The sequence below is a fragment of the Tamandua tetradactyla genome, chromosome 7 (genome assembly GCF_023851605.1).
Source record: "Tamandua tetradactyla isolate mTamTet1 chromosome 7, mTamTet1.pri, whole genome shotgun sequence".
Taxonomy (NCBI): Eukaryota; Metazoa; Chordata; class Mammalia; order Pilosa; family Myrmecophagidae; genus Tamandua; species Tamandua tetradactyla.
Genome location: NC_135333.1, coordinates 75,743,138 through 75,753,980, shown reverse-complemented (window position 1 = coordinate 75,753,980; position 10,843 = coordinate 75,743,138).

Genomic DNA, 10,843 nt, shown 5'->3' with positions numbered 1-10,843 from the left:
ATACAACAGAATTTACTAACTGCAGCATTCTTAGCTCAAATTCTAGGCTACTAAGGTTATCTGAAAGAGAAAGAAAAGGTAAAAAGAACTAAAGGAAGGAAGGGAGGAAGGAACGAACCAACGAAGGAAGGAAGGGAGGAGGTAGGGGAGGAAGGAAGGAAAGGAAAAGATAGGAAAAGCAATAAACACGAAAGATTAGCAACTGCAAAAAACAGCAAAAATTATCTTGAAGACTGTTACGCTGTTTATCGTTTTTTTCAGGGGTGAAATTCAAGTTAGTATATGTAAATATCTTATTTGGCAGAAATTTAAAAATAGTGAAAATTATTGCCAGCATCTTTGGAAGAAGTTTTTCTGTTTTGCTTTGTTTTTAAATCCTTCTTATTTTTGTTTTTAAATCCCTCTTATTTTCAAATTTAGTGGCTCTGGAATGTATATTTGTGAGCCAAATGGCACTGAGAAAGTCACTGCTCTTGAAACTTAATTCTTAAGGTTTTTTTTTTAAGCACAGCTATTTCTTTTTGTTTTATTTTATTTCAGTTCATTTTCATCTACCTTGTGACTGAAAAGCTATCCTTCAACAAAACAATGTCAGTTGTTGTGCCAGTATGAAGGGATGTATATACCCTAGAAAAGCCATGTTTTAATCCTAATCTCATTTTGTATAGGCAGCCATTTCTTCTAATCCCTATTCATTACTGTATGTTTGAAACTATAATTAGATCATTTCCCTGAGAAATTATCAAGTGATTGTTAAGCTGCATCAGGTGGAGATGTGTCTCCATCCATTCAGGTGGGTCTTGATTAGTTTACCGGAATCCTATAGAAAAGGAAACATTTTGGAGAATGCTGGAGATTCTGAGAGAACAGAGCAGAATGACGGAGCCATAAGAAGCAGACAGTCCACCAGCCAGTGACCTTTGTAGATGAAGAAGGAAAATGCCTCCCGGGGAGCTTCATGAAACAGGAAACCAGGAGAGAAGCTAGCAGATGACGCTATGTTCGCCATGTGCCTTCTCACTTGAGAGAGAAACCCTGAACTTCATCAGCCTCCTTGAGCCAAGGTATCTTTCCCTAGATGCCTTAGATTGTACGTTTCTATAGACTTGTTTTAATTGGGACATTTTCTTGGTCTTAGAAGTATAAACTTGCAATTTAATAATTCCCCTTTTTAAAAGCCACTCCATTTCTGGCATATTGCATTCTGGCAGCTAGCAAACTAGAACAGTTGTCATTAGAAAAATTATAGAAATTAGGTAGTAGAGAAAAATATTCAGATATTAACAGGTCGAATTACCGGCCGCCATTTTAATTGGCCTGTTACATATATATGGCAAAAATAGAAACTTAAAGCCATAAGGAATGAGGAAATTTATTTTACAAAAAACTAAAGTTCACACAGTGTGATTTGCAAAACACCACCTGTTCCTCTTGCCCAAGGTTTTTCATAATTCACTACAATGGAACAGCAAGTATTGATTTCTGCCCTTCAGCTTCTTGATCTGCCATTTATCAATGTTCACCTCCCAGAGCCTGGATATCAGAAAACCACTGTTCATCAGGTTTTTTCACAACGATGTATACAGAAAAAGCAGAGATTTCCATTAGCTTCATTCGGGCATCACGAGGCTTCCTCAGCCAATCAGCATCAAGGTCAGTCTAGAGCCCAATTTTCCCTTCCTGAACCAAATAGTACATTCTAAAAAGGAGATCCCCATAGAAAATTTTCCCTTATGTCTGGCTCCATCCAAATATTTCTTGTTGTTCAAGCTTGTCAATATTCTGGGACTTTCTAAGTAAAGCTGTTTGAGAGGACAACTATACATTATATGTTAAAATAGTAGCAAACCACCCCCCCATTCCTTCACTAAAAGCTTTTCCAAAGATGTCTCTGCTCAAAGCACCGGGATCCACCATCAACTATAAATTAAGTCTATTCCTCATGAAACTCATTTAAGCAGTTTAATAGAATCATGGTGTTGGAAAGACCATTGCTGAAGAAAGAGCTGGAAGTCATCTGGCCAAAACTCCAGCACTCAAAACATTTAAATGTCTAAAGCTAAAGTAGCAAATAGTTGTTTTCCTAAATTAAAATTCCAAAGGATAGAGGTTGCCTGGAGTTCTGTACAAGGATTTCAAGGCTTGGCCCAAGCTCAGCAGGAAAGAATGCTGGGATCAATTAGTAATGTCTGCCATGGGTAGAGAAAAGAGGTGAAAGACTGGCTATAGCTGAAATTATCCAAGACAGGGCATTGTCTCTTAGGCTCATCCACAATTTACCTCCATTGCACATTATGTTGACCATTCCCTTATAAAAACCTTTCAGAATCGTGCCCAACCTTAGTCTGCCCTTTTGGAGACAGCAACAAACCTTTCCACCTTTCATCCTAGGACCTATTTTCCAACCCTTTAATCATCTTTGCTATTTGTTTCTATAGTCACTCCAATTTCTTCACATCCCTTTTGAACAATGGTGACCAACACTGAATATAGTACCCTAATTCAGGCTGTAGTCTGACTAATTCAGAAGATAGACAAATTACTGCCTCACATCTTCATATTTTTTCATACACCCTAGTATCACATGAGCTTTTTCACAGTGTCATCACATTTCTAACTAATCTCCATTCAGGTCACAGTTACCTGTGTCCAGAGGTCATGCCATATCTCTCCTGGTGTACAGAGGCTCAGCATGAAAATAATTCATCAGAAACTCTCCATTTGGGGGGTAGGAAAATTGGGGCAAAAGTAAAAGATGTCATTAAAAAAGACAAGACAAGCATTTTTAAAACAAAAGCAGGTGTTAAAGTTCAGAAGGGAAATTTCATTAAAGGCAATACTTTTTAAAAGCACATTTAAATAAATCAGACATTTTAAACAAGAATCTTCATGAGATGCCAGATTAAAACTCCACATGGGGCCTAGATCCATACCCTGTCCCCCTACCACCCCTATATGCACACCCCACCCCAACTGCCTCGTTCCCCATAGGGCCACAGGGTCAGGGTTGGAACCAGCATGAAGGAAAAATGCGATGCCAATTTGAGGATACTAAAATGGCAATAGAACAGTTTAAAAGTAAAATTTAGAATAAGAAGGCAGATAAATTTGAACAGATATAAGAAGGGTCAGTCCCAAGTGAGGTGCCCCAGGATGACGGATGTGCCCTGAGAAGCTTAACTGGCCGCATTTTAAGTGGGAAATTTGCAGCCTCCTGGGATTTATGCTTTTGTGTACTCTGGGGACCCCAGGACTACTCTGGAACAGACGCTTTTATGATTATCTTAGAACCTCATTAGACTTGAAGAGGCAAGCCACCTGTATGTCCAGGTAACTCCCTGTATTTAACATGTCCGGATATGAGTTTACCATCTTCTCCCTCAAAGTAGTTCTCCCTTCACCTTCCCTATTTCATTAACAATCTCCTGACATCCAGTCTTGTAACATCAGAATGATCTTTGTTGCCTTCTCTTTGAATTCTTGCTGAATCAAGTAGAGTCTAAGTCAGGCATTTTTATTAGTCTTTTCCTTTCCCATTTCACAAACTTTATCCAATTGTTTCATTTTCATTTCTTTCCTTAGCTACTGCAATAGTTTCCTAACTGCCTCCCCCCACCTCCTTTCTCTTCCCCTTGGAACCCACTCTATAATTTGGCAAATTAATCCTCTCAGACATACTCTAATTATATTGTCCTCTATGCAAAAGCATTTATTGACTCCCCTTTGTCCCCACCAGCTTAGTTTAAAATTCCTGACTCTGGGACTCCACAAAAGGGCCCCCAATCTACCTTTCCAAATGAGTCACTCACTTTGACCGGCTTTTCCTTCTTGTAGCCTTTTACCAGCCTGTCCTTCTGAACCAGCGTCCCTCTTCCTCCCATACGTCTAACTTCCAAAATTATATCCATCCTTCAAGTTCATCTCAAATGGTCCTCCACCTAACGCAAGGCCATTCTCACTTACCCCAATCTATTTAGGAAATTCACGGATGGCCCTGTATGGAGTGAATTGTGTCCCCCAAAGAATGTTGAAGTCCCAGCCCTTGCTCACTGCGAATGTGACTTATTTGGAAATCAGGTTATTGCAGATGGAATTAGTCAAGTTAAAATGAGGCCATACTAGAGCAAGGTGAGCCCTTAAATCCGATAGGACTGGTTTCCTTATGAGAAGGGGAGAAGATACAGAGACACTGAGAGAAGGCCGTGTGAAATGGAGACAGCAGGAGCAGGGATGCATCTACAGCCCGCAGGATGCCAAGGACTGCAACATAGTCCTGAGGGCACCTTGGTTTCAGACTCGTAGACTCCAAAACTGTACGAAAATAAATTTCTGTTGCTTGAAGCTATGGAGTCTGTGGTACTTTGTTATAGCAGTCCTAGGAAACTGAGACAGCGTCCATGGAAATTTGTGAACATCCTAAAGTTTTATGAAGTAAAAAAATGTATATGTAAATTTTGACAGGGCTTTCATGAAATTTAGTGACCCTAAACAGATTAAGAAACACACACTTAAACAGGTATCTGTCCTCCTCTCTCAGCATCAATTGCACTCCACCTGCAATGGAACCACCTGTGAAGTACTCTAACTCCCCTTTAGACTGTGGAGGATGGGAGGCCCTTCTCCCACAGCAATACCTCCCCAGCCCCTTCCCCAGTTTCTCACGCAACTTTACTGAGCATTTGCTAATTTCCAGGTATAGTGCTAAATACTGGGAGTAAGGCAATGAAAAATGAGTTCTCTGCCCTCATGGAGGCCACAGTCTAGTGAAGGAGACATGCAAGTAAACTCGCAATTAAATTACTTTGTGAGAAACGCTCCGATGGGATATGTACAAGGTGTCATGTAAGCACTGATGACCGGCCTCCCGGTCAGGCCTGAGCTAGTCAGGCCAGTGTCCCAGACACAATGCCTAGGCGGGGTCTGGAAGAACCAGGGGGAAGTTGACAGACACCAGCAGAAGGAAGGACCCTGAGGACAAAAGAATAGCATATGAGGAAAGACTCCCAAAAGCATGCTGTAACTTGCATGTCTTGGCTCAAGGATAGACAGGGCACAGAGGGAAAATGTAGAGATAGACAAGTTTAAGACTCTGAATTTTATCCTGAATGAATGGAACAGTGAAGAATTAAAATCAGAGGGATAGCATGATCATATTTGCATTTTAGAAAATCATTTTTACAGCAGGGTGGAGAATGAGTTATGGCAGTGAATTCTTAAGTGGCAGTGAATTCCTTGGCTACTTTTAAATAATACTTTTAAAGATTTGAATGAAGGTCACTGTGAAGGGAATGGAAAGAAAGGGAATGAGTCTAGAAATATTTAGGAGTTGAAATCAAGAAGATATCGTTAGTAATCAGATCTGAAGAATGGTCAAATGGGGTGGTAGAGGGGCAGCTGGCAGAGGGATGGGGCAGGAGTGTGGACTGGTCTTGGATATGGGGCTGGGGTATCCACATTCACCTCACAATGTGCAATGGAGACAAGAGGGAAAGCTACAGTAGGACTGTGAGCCTGAGGTCCAATACCAACTCCCCACCCCACAAAATCAGATCTGAAGAATGAGGGAGGGATGAATCATGAGTGGCACTTGGGTTTCTGGGGATCTAAGTGATGGGCAGGTACTTCCTGGGCCAGGAACAGATAGGAAGGGGAGGGGAGGAATCTAGCAGGTTTTGTTGAATTTATATTTCCTATGGGACTGGATCCCAGAAAATTCGTGAGTCGACATGCAGATTTTGGATCCCATTACAAGATAGGTGGTGAATAATTATATGAATTTTAATTGTTGCCCATGCAGAATACAGAGATAAAATGAGCAGAGGGTTGGAAAAAAATACAAAAGATACATGCTAAGTGTTCGTTGGACTAGGGAGTATGAAGTCACCATTGACTCCTAGAAGAGAAGTCATTTTTGACTGGTGAGCGCAGAGGCAGGCTGGCCCTGGGAAAGCTGTAGAAGAGCAAGTGAGAAGTGATTTGGTGAGACCAATGCCCTTAGACCAGATAAGAAGGATCTCTGCTAGGCCTGAGCATTCAAGGCTCTGCTCCACCTCCTCCAGGACAAGGGTCCTTGGGTTGGGGCTAAAGGAGCACCACCACCCGCATCCTCACCCTCCTTCCAGACTATCTGATTACCAAGACCCCCAAATTCCCTGCCTAGATGTCCCCACACTCGCTGCCAGGGTCTCTTCCCTAAGCCTGTCATACAGATGGTTGGACCATGTCATTAATGGGCACCAGCCCAAGGGGTGGTAGAGGGGCAGCTGGCAGAGGGATGGGGCAGGGGTGTGGATTGGTCTTGGATATGGGGCTGGGGTATCCACATTCACCTCACCATGCGCGAGGGAGACAAGAGGGAAAGCTACAGTAGGACTGTGAGCCTGAGGTCCAGTACCAACTCCCCACCCTCAGACCACCCCATAAAATCATATTCAACACTAGAATTCCAAGGAGTCTGAGAATTCTAATTTGGATCCTGACCTTCCAGGTATATTTATCAAGGTGGGAAAATAGAATATATTTTATTTTGTTTAACAGCTCATTTTCTTGATATATAATGTTTAAATATTTAGTCATACAGAAAGCAGGCCTCCATTTACCCTTTTTCCCTGGGCCACGTAAATGTTAGAACAGGGTCAAATGGAGACATAGAAACCACACTTTCAAGAGTTTGGCTATGAATAGCTGGCAAGAGGTAAAGTATTAGGGTAGAAAGAAGTTTTTTTGTCTTTTGTTATTTTTTTTCTTTTTTAATTAGAGAAGTTGTAGGTTTACAGAAGAATCATGAATAAAATACAGATTTCCCATATAACACCCTATTATTAACACTTTGCAATAGTGTGGTGTATTTGTTATGTTCATAAAAGAACATTTTTATAATTGTACTATTAACTACAGTTCATCATTTACAATAGGGTCCACTGTGCTGTAAATTCCTCTGTTTTTTTGTTTCAGTTTTTATTTTATTCTAGTAGCATATATACAGCCTGAAAGTTCCCGCTTCAACCACATCCAAATATATAATTCAGGGCTGTTAATTACGTGTTTTATTTTGTTTTAAGAAAAGCTAAACTTAAGCAGATTTTTCCCACAGGAGAAAAAATTTAGTAGAAAGAGCATCCCTGAACAGTTAAGAGCATGGAATTCAAAAAATGGTGGCCGTGAAAGGCACCAAAATAAAGAGGGAAGCTCCTTCTCCTGAGTCAAAAAGAACAGTTCAAGGAATGGCAAGTTTCAAATTAAGCTCATGGAAATGGGTGGCTGAAATGAACTTAAACAAGAATTTTCTGTATTTGTCCTTTGTCTGTTCTTCCAAGAGTTCTGACAAATATTACATACAACAAGAGGTAAAAGATTTGAAATACACTGAAGAGGGAAATTAGTAGACCCTTGCAGTCAACTATGTTGAAGTAAATTAGATAACTTGATTTATGGACAGAAATCTGGATTTAAATATGGCTGCCAAATGGTTTAAATTTTCTTTAAATCAAAGTGTATTATTTTTGCAATTGTCCTATTAATTTGAAGTTATTTAAAAAAATTTTTAAAACAAGTTGTCTGAATGTCAGGTTAATAAGTGTAATCTTTTTCAACTTACATATCTAGTACTATAATTCTCAATTGATTTTGCAACACCTCATTACTTGAAGAGCTATTGTAAGATATTTAAAGCCTATTTAATTTTTATTCATCTTTAAGATTATTAATATGCATGTGCTCTGACTCAGCATTTTATGAGAGGGAGAAGTTGTGAAATCAAACCAAAAATAGTAAGATTTTGCAATGTCCAAAAGCCTCTAAATTACTATACTAAAGAGTTAGAATCATTCTAAAGTGCCTAGGTAAACTGGATTTAAGCCTTGATGTTCTCATACGTGGGGGAGAATGGAGATTTATTATAAAACCATGAGATCAAGGGAAAAGAACAAGCAGTCCCATATTAAGAACACCCCAATTTACAAAACAATACATTTGTATCAGACAGAGTTATGCTGAACACTATGTTCTCTCACATTCAATGGCAAACTCTGAACATGGCAAAGGAAAAGCTGTTTCCTTTCCCAAGGGCAGCCGTATTTTCTGAATATGCACTCATATTCACTGCCTATCCCACCCTGCATCAGATACACTCTTCTTACTATTACTTCTTACTTCTTACTATTCTTCTTACTAAGAATTTGGGGAGAAAACAGAGGGTGCCCGGTTCCAGAATTTAAACTAGCTCATTTCCCATTGCAACTAAGTTTAATGATTATTAAGATTCCAGGTTATATTACGAAAGTGTTTTCTACCCATACCAAGAATAAAAAAGTACTGAATTGTCCTTGTGAGAAAAAAAAAAATGTATGCTGAGTATCCATACAATGACTTAGGAAAATAACTTTTTGAACCAACCCTTTCCTAAATCCGGAGTTCAACTGTTCTTGCTCTCCCCATACCAGCCCTAATTCAATTTATCTCTTCAGATAAAAGTCCTTCATTTGCCATACCTAGACAGTCATTCTTGATTTAGGGCTCATTCTATAGGCTGGAGTAGATCAGCACTTAACCAAAAGTTTGAGTATGAACCTACCCAAAGAATATACACATTGTCAGCCTGTGCTGGAGATCTGGCCCCTCAGCCCTGGGTTGTTCTTCTGAGAACTGTAAATACATCCATTAAAATCCATCCTGATACCAGCCTAAAGGACAGATTGGAGAGACTTCAGATAAAGGCAAGGAGGCCAATGGAATGTCTGTCTCTATCCCACAATTACCTAGATGGAAGACAATGAGGGCTGAAACAAAAGAGTGGCCTATGGGACAAGGAAATTTTGGCAGGTGAGAGACACAGCAGAGGTGAAATTCATAGGACTTGCCAACTTATTGCTCATGGGGTGGGATAAGAGTCATGCGGAAGAGTTGAAGACCTGCGGATCCTCTTCCCTATGCCTTCACAGAGCCTCCTTCCATTCCCTCCAGCTATGAGATTCATCCTTAACTTGAGTTAAAGCTTGGTGAAGAAAGGAGACATGTCTTTTTCATCTTTAATTTCCCCCAGCACCTGCATGCAACACCTAGCACGCAGCAGTTTCTCAATACATGCTGGAATTCTTACCCTCTACCCCATGAATAGGCCCCACATGCCTCCCTAACAGAGACAAGGCCAAATGGGAATCCAACACACTCCTTTGGGCTCCAATCAGTCAGTGTGCATCCTTCCCTGACTACTGCATGCTCAAGGCACAGTATGCATCTTCCGTACTGTGAGTATATTTTTTAAATTAATCACTCCTCCTTTGAATCTACTAAAAATTTCCAGCAAGTTTTTCATCCCACCTCCCACCGCCCTTCCCCACTTCCTGCTGTTCCCCCAAATCCAGCTCTCCTTTAAATGCTTTAAAATTTTCCTGCTGATACATTTTATCTATATTTTGGTATATTCTGACTATTAGTAAACATAAAAAGTTTCTCCCTTTGTCCAAATATGGAATCCTACTCAATATCCTTAGTTTTCATATGCCTTCTTTCAAGTCCTTTCTAAACTTTTCTTCTCTGCTTGAAAGTCAAGGAGGATCCCCCAAAGGTGCTGTAATTGCTGAACCCAAAGCAGACTGATATAGCTGTCTTTTAACCAATGATACCTCAAGTTTATTAGCTTGATGAATAAGTTATCAGTTGCACACAGGTCCCATTCTTGAGTTGGTAAATGGAAACTCAGCAGCTCGTATCCCCTATAATCATAATCTGGACCAATTTCACTAAAGTATTTAGTTAGCCTCTCAAATTCAACTAGATGCCATCTAAGACATTTAATTCAACAAATATTTTTTGTTATTTTTACAAATATTAAATATATTATTAAATATATATTAAGAGCTAAGTGTCATCTGTTAACCTAAAAATTTACATTGCTTAAGCATTTTTCAAATCATTTCTGAAAATGTTTAGTAAGCCAGTGCCTTATTCTTGATAAGAATGCTCCCCACCCTCAATTAACCATCCAAGTCTTTGAAAGGGAAGACACCGTATCAGCAGGAGCAGGCCCCCAGATAGGACCGGGAGCTTGTTGGAGATTCTGACTAAGGAAGGAAAGGACAAATACTCTAGAGGTCTGATCCATATCTGGGTATTTACCACAGGGAAAGAACCTCCAAATAGGTATTCAAACCCAGGAATCATACTGGTCTCTGAGAGTACACTAACAACAAATGCAATTTGGTCAATTAATTAAATTTGAATTACATTGAGGTTTTATTTTCAGGCTCCATTGTGTATTTTTGGTCTATTACTCTGTGTAGTTATTTCCATCCAAGAAAAGAGGGGACTGGAAGATTATTCCACATTAAATCAGTTTTATCACATTGGCACTGCCCTGATGCCAGGGTACATGGTATCTACCTATCTCTTCCACTATTCCTGCTATTCCTTATTGCTTACAGAAGCAATAATGGTTTCCTTTATTTATGGAGCTTATGCAGGTATGCCCCAGTTTATGCAATGAATGGGCTCCCACAAGTGTGTGTGTGTTGCATACTTTGGTGAATTATACAAAATTATTCTTGTATTTTGAATTCAAAATACTCTTCTAATTTTGAGTTAGAGGGGCTGACTATTTCAAAGAAACTTTATGTCTCCTTTCTTTATATCAAAATCTATTCTGATTTTCAAGAAAATGACCTCTCCTTAATGTATTTGCTTTTGAAGTTCCAATTTTGCCTGAGGTTCAATTAAAACAGCATGAAACTGTACTTGATGACGTTCAGTTGCCTGAAAGAGTTATTGCAGAAATGCCTAATGTATTACCAGAAAGTAGCTTAAATCTCAAATAAATGCCAACTTGTCCAAATCAAATTTACTGGCA